At 51.1% G+C, this 14,074-nt stretch overlaps 1 protein-coding gene across 7 annotated transcripts in view; it reads right to left on the reverse strand.

The window, feature by feature from the left end:
- The window catches only part of TBL1X (transducin beta like 1 X-linked), a 226,338-nt gene that overhangs the window by 191,321 nt on the left and 20,943 nt on the right, over positions 1 to 14,074 (reverse strand). The window contains exon 1 of one of the 7 annotated variants that reach the window (XM_067022994.1): positions 7,886 to 7,904. The exons of the other annotated variants lie outside the window; for them this stretch is intronic. The gene's annotated coding sequence lies outside the window, so the exon portion shown is untranslated. Of the gene's footprint in view, positions 1 to 7,885; positions 7,905 to 14,074 lie in introns of those variants that run through there. 7 annotated transcript variants of the gene reach the window in all.

Raw genomic sequence — 14,074 nt, forward strand, 5'->3', positions numbered from 1 at the left:
AAATCCAGTCCAACCGCTCTCTATAAAGGTGGGATCTGTCCTGCTCCAGTCTTCCGTACACGTGGCTCCAGCTGGTGGGACGTAAAGGGAAGGGGTGCAGAGAGAATATGTAGAGAAGCAAGAAGTGGAAAAGCGGGGACAAACCCAGGAAGATCGCAGGAAGCGGCCCCACCCACCGTCTCCGGCCCCGGCCCCGCACACTGGCTGAAGAACGCCGAGTCCCTGGGAGCCTCTGCTCCTAACCAGACACATCCCAGGCCAAGGAGATCAAAGGGCCATGTGCCCAGCTCCTCCTTAAGTTATTTTTAGATCTTACCAGAGGAGGACAAGAGAAACCAGAGAATTTCCACTCTACCACCGTTCTGGCAGCTTTCAAAGTAGGTTAACGGGAAAAATGATCTGGGCTGTCACTGTTGCTTTTAAATTCTGGCTAATTTTAACCCCTCTCCCAGCCCCCTCTCCCTGCCACTCCCAACCAGAAGACGGAGATGCCTCCACCACGCTGTCATAAGGGTTTGACAAATCTAGAACGAATACAGAAGAACTGCGGAGGAAACAAGCCGCCCTGGACACCACAGCTAATGGAACGCTCCGGCTTCCCGCCGTGCACGTCAAAACGAGACAAGTGTAAAGAAGAAATCGTGACAGTAGCGCGGCCTCCAAATTACAGATGGGATACTGTCCAAGGCATCATTGGTTTCTCACTCAGAAATGTTTTTCTCCTAGAAACAATGCTACAAAACTACGATCAAGTTCCCAGCCGGTCCAGAACGGCCTTGTAAAGCCTGCAAACGGAACTGAAATGTAAACCGGCCACGAGAGACACCCAAGCAGCACACCACAGTGTGACGAGCGTACGCCCCAAGGCCGAGCATCTGAACCACCCTATGCTGTTGCTGGGGGAAGTGGGGGGGGGTTTCCCGTGTATGGGGTACCAGCTACTACGGGCAAGACAGGAATTAGCACACTGCATCTTCCCCATATTTTCACTGTCGTCTAGGCTTCGAGAGAAGCAGCCGTCAAAAACAGCGGGTAAAAAGGCAAGAAATGGGTCACCCCCCGCTTAGCATGTCAAGCCAAGCTTTCCACAGAAGGCACTGGAATGTAGTTAGCACCAGGGGACAGGAAGAAGACTGGGCAAGCCAAATGCCACCACCTCCTAGCCGTGGGCCCTGCCTGACAACTCCGCTCCGAGCAGCGGAGACGTGCAGCCGTCACCCGGGCCCACGGCGGGCAGGGCGTCTTGCGGGGAGAAGAGGCGCTTGGCTGTGGCCTCTGTCCACCAACACTGCCAGCCTCGGGGGGACCGAGCTGGTGGGGGTGCAGAAAAAGCAGGACGTGGACAAAGGTCTCTTCTGGATGGCCCGACGCCCCCTCTTCTCCCACCAAGCACAGGAGCGCCCTGTACCCCCTTCCTTTTATGCCACAGCCCTGCTCCGCTCCGACAAAGCCAGCACCAAGCCCTTCCAACCCTGTGGTATAAACGACTGGTAGAGCTTAATGTATTACCTCTCCTGGGACTCCCAGGATTCTCAATGGGACAAAGTTTCATGTCGAACAAATGACTCTCTAATTGTGGAATACCAGGCTCCAGCAAGCAAGGTTAGATGAGAATAGGGTGCAAATGAAGACTAGATCAGGAGAGAGGAGGAAGTGGGGGGTCACACCAGGGAGGTGGCATGGGCCTCAGAACAGGCAGGGATCACGCGCTGGTTCTGGAAAGGGCCAGAGAGTCAATACTTCAGGCTTCCAGGGGCCGGAGCGTCTCTGTTGCAACAGCCTGCGTAGGGAATAAGCAACCACAGACAGTATCGAAATGAGTGGGTGTGGCTGGGTTCCAAGAAAACTTTGAATTTCATATCATTTTCATGTGTCACAGAACACTATTCTTTTTTTGGCCGTTTAAAAATATAAAACCATTCTTAGCTCGCAGGCTGTACGAAAACAGGTGGCAGGCCAAGTTTGGCCCCTGCCTTCAAGGAAGCCTATCTCAAGCTTTGGCTCAAGAGATGTTTGCGGAATCGGACACCGTCATTTTTCCAGGGCTCCCACGTACACAACCCTGGCGTCTGGCCACCGGCCCGCACCCCACGACTCCCGAGACTCCCTGCAGAGTGCTAAGACCGAACAGTGTGACGAATGCAGGGTGAAACCCTTCCCCTGTTGAGAAGCACGGTGCGGCCCTGGAAGGCAGCGTGGGCTCTGAAGTCCCAGCTCCAAGTGGTAGACCTGGTACGTCACTGCCCTGGCCTCAGCTTCCCCACTTGCAAAACAGGAAGAGCCTTTCTGGATTTGGATTCGTTGCGCAGGCTCAAAAGCAACTGCAGAAAGTACCCAGGACACTGCCCTGCGGTCGGCGGGCACCCAAAAAGCCACAGGTCCAAGAGGAACGATTTTTATCCTTATCTCCCGCCCTCTCCCCCACCCCACCCCCGCCTCGAGGCTCAGTTACATCCCTATTCAAGCCCCAAAGTTCAGGTTCAGGTGTCAACCTAGCGATGTGACCCTGGCACTGAGAATGAACCAGGTACTTGTGAATGAAGCCACAGTCCAAACAGCACAGGTCAAAGGCAGGACAGGCCACTCAGGTTTCAACATGCGGGAAAGTCACAAAGTCACAAAGAAATCCCCTTCCTGCAGGTTAAACTCTCAAACACACAAAGGAGCGAGCGCCGGTTCCACCAGGGGGGCCCTCTCTCCCACTCTCCTGGGCCACTTCCTCGTGCACTGCTCTTCACCCGGCCATCTCAGTCCCTGGCCTCTATCTTCAGCTCTCCCTCACCACTGTGTAGCATGTACAGCTTGCAACAAAGACATGTCACCACGTGCAGCAACAATAGCAAAAGATTGCTGTTGAGACAACGTTTCTTTAGGAGACTAAGTGCTGATGGTTTCTTTAACCTGATAGGCAATTGGGCAATTTCAGTCCTTCCGTGACTGGCTTACGCACCGGGCCAATTCTACAAAGCTCATGGTAAAATCGCTGAGTGTTAGGAAATAGTAAATGACCACCTGGATGTGCTTTTTACTGAGCTCCGTTCGTGAATGGAGAAATAGTTCACATTACTTAGAGCGACGCACTTCTACTCACCTCCAAGCAAGATTCCGCGGAGATCGACACAGAGAGAGGTCACCCATCCGCAGCACGTGCACTGTACACATTTCCCTTTTTGCTCAAGGAAGGAAAACCACCTATGTCAGTTTCAGCCAAGGTGAAGAGAGTGACTTGAGATACTGCCGTTTTCAAAATTCTCCTTACCTCTCAGGAGTCAGAAGGACGCATTACGAGTCTGCCCTTTGCTACCTGCATCTTTGTCTCTATGTTGGCCCTTGAGAAAGGGTGGACTGCTGTACGTTGGCTTCATGTTCCCTCCCGTACATACGCATTCTTCTAACAGGAGGCAGCCGTTCAGCCATGCCACATCCCCATCTCACGCCGTCTCTCGGTTGGCTGTTTGTTTGTTGTCTGGGGGAGGGGAGGAGGCCAAGGAGGGCGAGAAAAGGGAAAATATACAACAGAGAGGGCAGCGCCCCACTTCCTCTGACATCGGCCACACTCTGCCCGCTCACCGCGGACGCCTGGTTCTTAACGGTGGTGGAGTACAGGTAACAGACAGGGACACGTGTCCCGGAACTGATCGCTCCGAAACTGCTCTTCCCACACGCAAAGTGCCACCAGGTCCACGCACGGGGAGCTTCTACCACCACGCGAGATCACGTGACTTATTTTCAGAGCAAGCTTCCGAGTATGAAAGCGGCTCCAAAGCCTTTGTAAAGCAGCTTTATTGAGATACAGATCACATACCACACAACTCGCCCGTCGGAAGTATAGAGTTCAATTGCTTTCACTATATTCACAGAGCTGTGCAACCATGATCAGTACAATCGACCTTGGAACGTGTGCATTATATCCCCAGAAGCAGCCCCGGACCCCCTCCCTCAGCAGTCACTCCCCAAACCCCCGGTTCTGACGACCCGAACCCTTTTTTGTTCAGCCCGCAAGCCTCTGCTGGGCAGTGTCTGCCGCGCTCCCTGGCGCCAACGGGCCCTCGCAGCTAACTTCCCCATCTCATCACACCTCAGGCGGGCGAGCCGCTACGGCAGCCCGGCTCCGGTTTCCATAAGCCACCACAGCTTCTGCAATTTCACCCCGCGCCTCACTCACGGGAGCCTCTCGAGGTCCAGACCGCAAGCGACTGTCCTGAGCTCCCGAGCAGCAGCTCGCGGGGAACACGCCGCAACGCGGCTCTGGAGCTGAAGTGCTGCCACCACCCCCAACAGAGGGTCACACAACTCCGGGGCGTCTCGGGACCACCACCGGCCACTTCCAACTCGCCACCCTCACGGCAAGAGAGGCGGGAAAGAAAAATCATTCGGCCACGTGCCACGCGGCGGGAGATTCACGGCCGTCACCCGCTCAGCTTACGTCTCCACTTTCCCAGCCAGACACGCGGCAAACCGGCCAAAGGGAAGAGAAGAAAGAAATTCCAAAGTGAGGTCGAGGTGGGGTGGGTAACACCAAACACAATAACTACCCTCACCGAAGGGGAGAAAAGAGGCGGCCCCACCCGTTTACAAAAAAAAGGGGTACGGGAACTGATTAAGGAACGGAATCCGGGGCCAGCGCTTTCGGGCTGTGATGGACAAGCTGGTGGGGGGGCGGGTTCCTCCCCATTATATTCTCCATCAGTCTGCCTGGAGCTTGAAGGGGAAACGGTTCCTCTCATCTGAGCACTGAAAACAAAAGGAGCATATGCCCCACACGGGGCTCAGGCACCGCCTGCATCTGGATTTTAACCACCCAAAGCCTCCTCTTGCCTTCCAGGGGGGCTGCTGCCACCTGCCCCGTCCACTTCGGCCGCCCAGGAAGTCAAGGGGATCTCTCACGGGTGCTTGTTTAACGGCCTCGACTCACTGCATCCCCTCAGCTCGATTTATGCCCCACTGCAGTTCTGCAAGAGAAGACGTCACTCGTGCCCCTCTCTGAGCCACAAGGGTGTGCACGCAGACACGGGTGAACTCCCAGTAGCGCCTGGGGATGAGGTCACCGTACTGCGCTGCACTCGGGTCTCGTTTTCGCTGTTGCTCTAAGCTTGGGTAAGACGTCACCGCTGGAGGAGCCCCGGTGACCGCACACAGGCCCTCTCGGCGCTATTTCTGCAGCTCCTTGTGATCTATCATCAACCTAAATAAATCGTTTTCAATGAAAATTACCTAAATACATTTTTAAAAAATCGAACACAGTCTCTGTTACTGGTGCTCTGAAGAACTGAAAAGCGGCAAACCCAAAGGAAGCCAATGAATCCTCAGAAGGTCTTCCTGGTCGTTAAAAACTCAGGGCCACAGACACAGGCCGCGAACCAGGAAAAAAAAAATCTCTTTCTGTAACTAGCAGGAAAAAAGGTCTCCTTCTGCCTTAAAACGTAATATCCTGCAAGTACTTGACGTGAACAATCTGAAAACGAAATTAATATCATTCACAAAAGCATCAAAAAGAATACGCCCGAAACTCTAAAACATAAACCACGGACAAGGGCCAACATTACAACTCAACCGCCACTCAGCCCGCCGGTCCATAATGCTGAGTCATGCGCAGCTGCCCCCGGCCCGGCAAGGCGCTGCAGGAATTAAGGCAGCCTTCCACCAGCATCCAAAGCTAACAGGTGACACCAGGACCCCGTCCAGTTGTTACAATGCATGGTATTAAAAATGAGTGATCATTAAGAAGCACACACCCACCCAATCAATCACCCATCTAGTCTCTCTCAATCATGCATGCGTAAGCAATACAGAAAAGCGGCCACTGGCAGCGGGGAGCTGGCCTGGCACTCACGACAAGGCTGCAGCCTTCTCCTGTGGGAACATAAACAATTCAGAGACCACTAATCCCAGACAGGGACCCGATTCCTTAAACCCTGCCCAACTCTTTTAAGGTCTTCTCAGCACCCTGTGACTGAGATGTCCCCACGGTCCCCTCAACGAAACAGGTCAACAAAACCAACCTCACCCAACTACAGCTTCCTGTGCTCCTGGAGACTATCTGGCTGAAGGACCCTGCACCTAGGATTGCAGGTGAGGACAAACGCCTTTTAAAGAATGGGTCTCAGCACACAGATGGCCAACAGGCACACGAAGAGATGATCAACATCACTAATTATCAAAGAAATGCAAATCAAAACTATAGTGAGGGGCTTCCCTGGGGGCGCAGTGGTTGAGAGTCCGCCTGCCCGCGGGTTCGTGCCCCGGTCGGGGAAGATGCCACGTGCCACGGAGCGGCTGGGCCCGTGAGCCGTGGCCGCTGAGCCTGCACGTCCGGAGCCCGTGCTCCGCAACCGGAGAGGCCACAACAGTGAGAGGCCCGCGTACCGAAAAAAAAAAAAAAATACAGTGAGGTATCACCTAACACCAGTCAGAATGGCCATCATCAAAAAGTCTACAAACAATAAATGCTGGAGAGGGTGTGCAGAAAAGGGAACCGTCCTACACTGTTGGCAGGAATGTAAGTTGGTGCAGCCACTACGGAAAAGGGTATGGAGGTTCCTCAAAAAGCTAAAACTAGAGTTCCCGTATGACCCTGCAATCCCACTCCTGGGTATACATCTGGAGAAAACTATAATTTGAAAAGACACACAGCACCCCAATGCTCACAGCAGCACTCTTCACAATAGCCAAGACAGGGAAACAACCAAAATATCCACCAACAGATGAAGGGATAAAGAAGATGTGGTATATATATATATACACACATACACATACACATACACACACACACACACACACACACACACACACACACACACAAACGGAATGCTACTCAGCCATAAAGAAGAATAAAATAATGCCAGTTGCAGCAATAGGGATGGACTTAGAGATTTTCAAACTAAGTGCAGTAAGTCAGAAAGAGAAAGGCAAATACCATAGAAACTCTAAAATACGACACAAATGAACATATGTACTAAACAGAAACAGATTCACAGGCACAGAGAACAGACTTGTGGTTGCCGTGGGGGAGGGATGGATTTGGAGGTTGGGATTACTAGATGCAAACTACTGTATATAGGATGGATAAAAAACAAGGTCCTACTGTAGAGCACAGGGAACTCTATTCAATATCCTGTGATAAACCATACTGGAAAAGAACATGAAAAAGAATGTGTGTGTGTGTGTGTGTGTATACATATAAATATATATAAAAAACTGAATCACTTTGCTGTACACCTGAAACTAACACAACAGTGTAAATCACCTATACTTTAATTAGAAAGAGTCTCACACTTTATCTCACCCGAAACAGACAAGACCAAACTAAACTGCTTACAGAACTTATCTATATGAACTGCAAATCACAACAAAGCACCTTCCTTTCAATTTTTAAAAACGGACTCTACCACCACTGGAAGCCACCCATCCTTTACCACTTAGGTATTTTTAATGAAACGAACTGTGTGTAATTGAAGACCAAGTTGAGAAGTTATTAACTTGACACAGTGGTGGTTACCTGTTCAACCAAGTGGCACTGAATATTCCCATCAACACAGAAGCTGTCATTGTAAATCTGCCGTTTGTTCTTAAAACACCTACTCAATGACGGAGCTCCAGTGTCCAGAACCCACAACACCTGAAGGCAAAGGAAGCAGCTGCTCAGAAAAGCTTGTGTTCACGGATTAAAACAACCTGAGACATATACACAGACGCAGCACTTCCTCATGCTACCTCGACTCTCTTTCCAGCATCATTTGGGGGAGGGGCTGTCCTGATAAAACCAAGCATCATCCGGGAGTCCGGACGCCATGGACTGGCTTCCACGGTGGGTCAAAACAGGTTTCAGATGAGGTACAGTGGGTTTTTCTCAACGAGCAATTTAAGACATAGATGTTATCCTCACCTTAAACAGTATCATTCTACCTTGAGAAGATTCTGTTGGGTTAGACCATCAGACACTGCCAGTACTTGATGACTTTTGATCTGAAATGGTGATGCCGCTCCGTTCAACCTAATATGGGTGCAAAATAATTTTTTAATATACAAAACTGAAGTCCAAAATTTGCTTTACAACTGTGCCAGCGTGGAGATGTAAAGTTACTCCTTTCAAGAAACAAAGAACCAGCCCATCCTCCAGGGCTCTGTTCTGAGCAGCCCCACGACTGAGCAGGGCCACTTCTCTCTAACCATCAGGCAATCTCCACTCCAGAGCTCACGGGGGCGGGGGGCGGGGGGGGGGGCTGGCTCAAACTTTATCAGATACGTGTCAAGGTCCTGAGGCTTTCCTTACTCAGTCCTGTCCCCCATTTATCTCTCACAGGCCTTTGTCCCCCCCCCATTAAAACACTTGAACCTCTCACTGCATCTCCAGAAGGACCACAGGACACAACTATCGAGGTTGGCCAAAAGGTTCGTTCGGATTTCTCCAAAACCCGAAAGAACTCTGGGGCCCGCCCAGTGTTACAACGCTGACTGCTTTCAGGTCATTAAAGTCCCTGAGAACAGACACCTGTGTATGCGTGCGTATCTAATGCCCGGGGACACACACTGTGTATACACACAGAGTCAATCTTCATGATCTGAGGATACAGTATTCGTGAATCTGCCTATTTGCTAAAATCTACCTGCAACCCCAGATCGGTGCACACGTTCCCAGCTCAGGCAGCATGAGGCCTCGCGCTACCTTCTTGTTTCAGCCCCCAGGCCGTACACCAGTGTGCTCTCCGTGGGCTACTTACGGCCACACTTTTTGCATTTCTGTGCTTTTGTTGGTGACACCTCTGCTTAGAACAGCCCCCAAGCACGGTGCCGCAGCGCCGTCCGGTGTTCCGAAGTGCAAGACGGCTGTGCTGTGCAGTAGGGAGGGAACACGTGCGTCGGAGAGGCTCGGTTCAGGCACGAGGTACGGCGCTGCCGACCGTGACACTTCAACGTGCGTGAATCAACAGCATACAGTCGATAAGGCGTCTTGAAGCAGAAACGCCCGTGAAACAATTGGTAGATGAAAATATTGTGACCAGAGGCCTGCAGGAACCCAACCCTCTGTTTCCCCTAGAAGCAAAGCTTCTATGAGGTCTCAGCAACTTCACGTTTAACTACCATGAACGAGGAAAACCGAGCATAGACGTAAGCCACATAAAAGACGCAGCCATCACTAATCTCCACTCGACCTAAAAAAAAAACCCTAAAACCATTTTTCTGTGTCTTCCTATTCCACAGACATCCCTGTATGGAATGACAAGGGCGCCCCTCCCATGCTCAGCTTCTCCCCTGTCCTCATCCCTTTATGACCCCTTCACCACATCAGGGCAAGCTAAGCGACTTCACGAGTAGGCCCTCTGCCCACAGGCCTTCTGTACAGGCGAAGTTTGGTTCCAAACAAACAACAAGGGCAGCTACGGGTGGAAAAAGCCGGAGCCAGAGAGAAGGAAATGACAGGCGATGGGGAGCGGAGATAAAACCCCTGCCCTCTCGCTGGAGCGCGTCCGCCCTAGCAGGCAGCCCTGCCGCGCCCCCTTCCATTTGCACGCCTGCACCTCGCTCAGGAGGAGCTCCTAGCGAAGCTCTGGACCCCGTCGGCATCTCTGAAGTGAGACAAGGGTGGCAAAAACACAGGACTCGGGGCAGGAAGCCAACGCTGGTTACAAAACATGGTGGGCGAACTCTTTTTTCCTCTTTTATAACTCCCCTAAGAACAGATGTGATAATGTTTCCAAGAAAGCAAACGAGCAGAAAAAAGAGGACTAAAGGTAGAAACTTCTTCCGTAACGTAAGCCATCCTAACAGCGAACCAGTTTAACACGAACGCTTTCCTGGAGAATTGTTCTAACCAAAATTCTGAAGGGACCAAACACAGCAACCACGAAGGAAATCTTCTTAAAAGGCACCAAAGCCTATTTAAACAAATCTGCAAAAGATTACTGATTTTCAATGAAGATTCTCAAGCTAAATATTTTAATACAAAAAATTTAACTATGGCTTTTTTGAAATGCTCTCAGACCTCAATTCTAAGACAACCCCACAGAATGGAATCTGCTGGAAGGTGGGCCTTTCCTGGTTCCTGTTCAGGGCAGTTTAGTCATTAAAAGTTCCAGGGGACATAATTAGTACAGCGCATTCCCTAACAGGTGACAAGAGAACATTCCAAAGACAGCTTTCTGGCCACTGGGTTTCACGATACACAGTTTTTGCCGCTGCGACTGACAGAGCCACGCCCCCCCGCCCCCCCCCCATAATACCAGTAACGCAAACTAGGGGCTGAGGACGGTCTTGGAAATGGATCAATCACATCGTGCGCTGGAACCTTTCGGAGAGCATGTGGCCCAAGTGATCAGCTGACAGAAGAAACAGGATGATTCCTTTATTCTCTTGGCGCCAGTGTCACGTGGGTGGTTAACGAGAGCATTAGGCCTAAAATCCAATCTTTCTGTTCCTATTCAAGGGCTCTTTCCAGGGAAACATCAGTCTTGGTGTCGGACCAAAAAAAGAATTATAACCTACAGTCACATGGGTCTTCTTTGATTTAATGCAGTACAACTCGGATAAGGTCAGGAACTGACTTGCACTGGCTCAAATAACCCCAATTTCCAAACAGGAGAACCCAGCTACCTCTAAAAGTCTTCACTTCCCATTATACGTGTTCCACAGGTGGAGCGAGAGGGCAGATACCCTGTGAGAAGTCAGATGCCAGGAAGACAGATCAAGGGCAACTCTCCACGGATAAATGACACAATCGTCAAAGGAACACGGAGGCTGCTTATAACGCCAGTTCCCGGTTCTTCGAACCACAGGGAAGCGAGAGGAGAAATACCATCTCCATCGAGCATAAAGAGTTCCTAGAGAGTGTTCTGGAAAGCCGAAGGGGACACTGTCCCGTGGCACCAATAAGAAGAAGGCTGGAAGTAAATGACCGCTGGAATCTCCCTCAGTCACACCGTGTGAGTCACAGGTCACAAACTCAGCCTACTGCCAACAGCTTACCGACTGTCCTGGAAAGCACGCCTTGCAACACACCCCTCGCTTGCATCCCCGACGGTCTCACCGGCTGCCCCTCTCCCCGCGTCGCGCACTCACACACACACCCGCCCGCCCCCAATCCCAACAACGTCCTACCCCGTAAGCGACGGCAACACGAATCACGCTCTGCCGTGAGACAGGCGTCGGGGCTCAGAACGTCCCGATGCGGGCAGGCCACACAGAAAGGCGAGTTCCATTTCCTCCTACGTGCCTTTCAGCTCAACTTGTTCGCCATGCGTAACAGTCCAGGTGCCGCTTGAGGGGAGGCGGGGTGTCGGGTCTAACAAGGTGAGGGTCCCTTTCCCCAAACCCGACTCTAGTTTCCTAACCACGAAGCTCCAAGGGATGGGCTCATTTTCACGTAAGCTGTATTTCAGACGAAAGGACAGCTGGAAAAATTACCAAGCTTGGCAGCAGAACGGGTGGCGTTGCTGGACTTGCACGTGGACATGTGGCAGCTCAGGGCCTTGCACATTGTTCAGTTCACATAATGTTAACTGAGTTCACACAATTCCATTTGCATCTCCTCTTTCCCTACGTGTGACTTGCTAGGTCATCTGCTTTGTCAGACACACCAAGCCGGTGTCCTCACGGTCAAGGAGGTGACAGGGCAGGTGACAAGTTGGTAAAGAAGAACTGACACCTCAAAGGCACAGAGGACACACGGTGATGGCCAGAGGGGGCGGGAGAGGGGGTGTGGGTGAAGTGCATCAAAGGTGCAGACCTCCAGCCATAAAATAAGCTGGGTCCTGGGACTCTGCTGGTGGTCCGGTGGCCACGACTCCCCACCCCCAACGCAGGGGGCCCGAGTTCCATCCCTGGTCGGGAAACTAGATCCCACAGGCCGCAACAAAAGATCCCACACGTGCGGCTAAGATCCAGCGTGGCCAAATAAATAAATAAAAAATAAATAAATAAGTCCTGGGGATTCAACGTGATACACATGACCATAGTTAGCAATACTGGAGAGTGTATCTGAACGTTGCTAAGAGAATAAATCTTAAAAGTTCTCATCATGGGACTTCCCTTGGTGGCGCTGTGGTTAAGAATCCGATGCCTGTCAATGCAGGGGACAAGGGTTTGAGCCCTGGTCCGGGAAGATCCCACATGCATCTCACGGGCGGTGCAACTAAGCCCGTGCGCCACAACTACCGGAGCCCGCGCGCCTAGAGCCCGTGCTCCGCAACGAGAGAAGCCACCGCAGTGAGAAGCCCCCGCACCGCAACGAAGAGTAGCCCCCGCTCGCCGCAACTAGAGAAAGCCCGCACGCACAGCAACAAAGACCCAACGCAGCCAAAATAAATAAATAAATAGATTTATAAAAAAAAAAAAAAAAAGTTCTCATCACAAGAAAAAGAAATGGGGCTTCCCTGGTGGCGCAGTGGCTGGGAGTCCGCCTGCCGATGCGGGGGACGCGGGTTCGTGCCCCGGTCCGGGAGGATCCCACGTGCCGCGGAGCGGCTGGGCCCGTGAGCCATGGCTGCTGAGCCTGCGCGTCCGGAGCCTGCGCTCCGCAATGGGAGAGGCCACAGCAGTGAGAGGCCCGCGTACCACAAAAAAAAAAAAAAAAAGAAGAAAAAGAAATGAGTAACTACGTGTGATGACAGATGTTAACTAAACCTATTGTGGTGATCCTATCACAATGTTTACATATATCAAATCATAATGTTACACACCTTCAGCTAATAAGTTATATGTCAATTATATCTCAATTTTTAAAAAATGAAATGAAAATAAAAAAGGACAGTTGAAGGACAGGACAGTTGAAGGGTGGAACTGTCTGTGTGGGTCCTGACCCTCCCCCCGGCCCGCATCCCACAAGCCAGGAGACGTCTTTTCTCAACAGGGAATCAGGAAGAACCAAAAAAAGCCTTGCTCTCACAACTACTGTACTAAAGACACAATCAAGGAGAACCATGTCATTTAAACAGCACTCAACCGAAGGAGAAAAGAGAGAACGAAAGAGAGAAATAGAAAGTTCTGCACAACAAAGTTATTTCCGTAACTTGGCTGGTCGCCCCGAGAGGTGATACTTGGCTGATCTGATGATGGCCAATTCTAGGTGACACAGCGTCGTCTAGAGCAAGCGCTTCCCCAGCCAGCTTTTTAGGAGAAAATCGCTACCCGTTTGCTGTGCGCGACGACGCGGGTGGGAAGAGACAGGCTTTTGCTCGCTCACTCCCAGCACTGTCCTCTGCTTGTCCGCCCGGCAAGTCAAACACCCTGATTTTTTTTTCATACCCTCAACATTTCAATCACCAAAATAAAACAACACTTGTGTGGGAGGAGGAAGGAGGCCGTCAGCCTCTCAATGACACGGCTCCCTCCCCTAATGAGGTCAAAACTTTCTTTTGGCCACACAGCAACCGGGTGCCAACACACTAAGCATCAGCCCCTAAAGACTGGAAACAGAATTTACAGCAAGGTATAAAAGGCTGGTCCATGGAAACGTGATAAACGACCCTTAACCATGCATCACAAGTGCGCCGCAAAGGACACCGTATAATTACCACGTGCTCGCTACGGCGCAGAGCAGAAAGGAAACCTAAGGCGTGATCTCTGCTATCAAGCACTTGCAGCCTCGCTGGTAAGGAAGAAGAAAATACGTGCGTCAGAGAAACAGTGGGCAAAAGGCCACCTGGAAAAAGAAGAGTATTAAGCTCATAATAGAAATCTCCTAATAAAAAACAGATTTTCCAACACCAAATAAATGGTCCATTTATTAGGCTGGGCAATAGCAAAAAAAGAAAAAAAAAATTAATAAAACTTAAAGAATTAATACAGTACAAAGCCAATGAGAGTAAGTCACAGAAATCATAGAGACCTAGCCAAGACCCCTGGGTTGTAACTTGCTTCCACAAGGCCACCTCTGAGAGATTAAACAACTCCTTTTTCCTCGGGACGGCTTTGTCTTTATATGGAAAGGACTGCCCATTGCCCTTCCCAGCGGAGACAGTCCCGCGAGACGTGGTACTCAAACTTCAAAGTGCGCGACAGTCACCTGGAAACTGCACGTGTGCGGGGCTCTTCAGCCTGGGCACACGTGGACCCAGCCCAGGTAATTCCCTGTGGGGGA

The sequence above is a fragment of the Kogia breviceps genome, chromosome X, assembly GCF_026419965.1.
Source record: "Kogia breviceps isolate mKogBre1 chromosome X, mKogBre1 haplotype 1, whole genome shotgun sequence".
NCBI classification, from domain to species: domain Eukaryota; kingdom Metazoa; phylum Chordata; class Mammalia; order Artiodactyla; family Physeteridae; genus Kogia; species Kogia breviceps.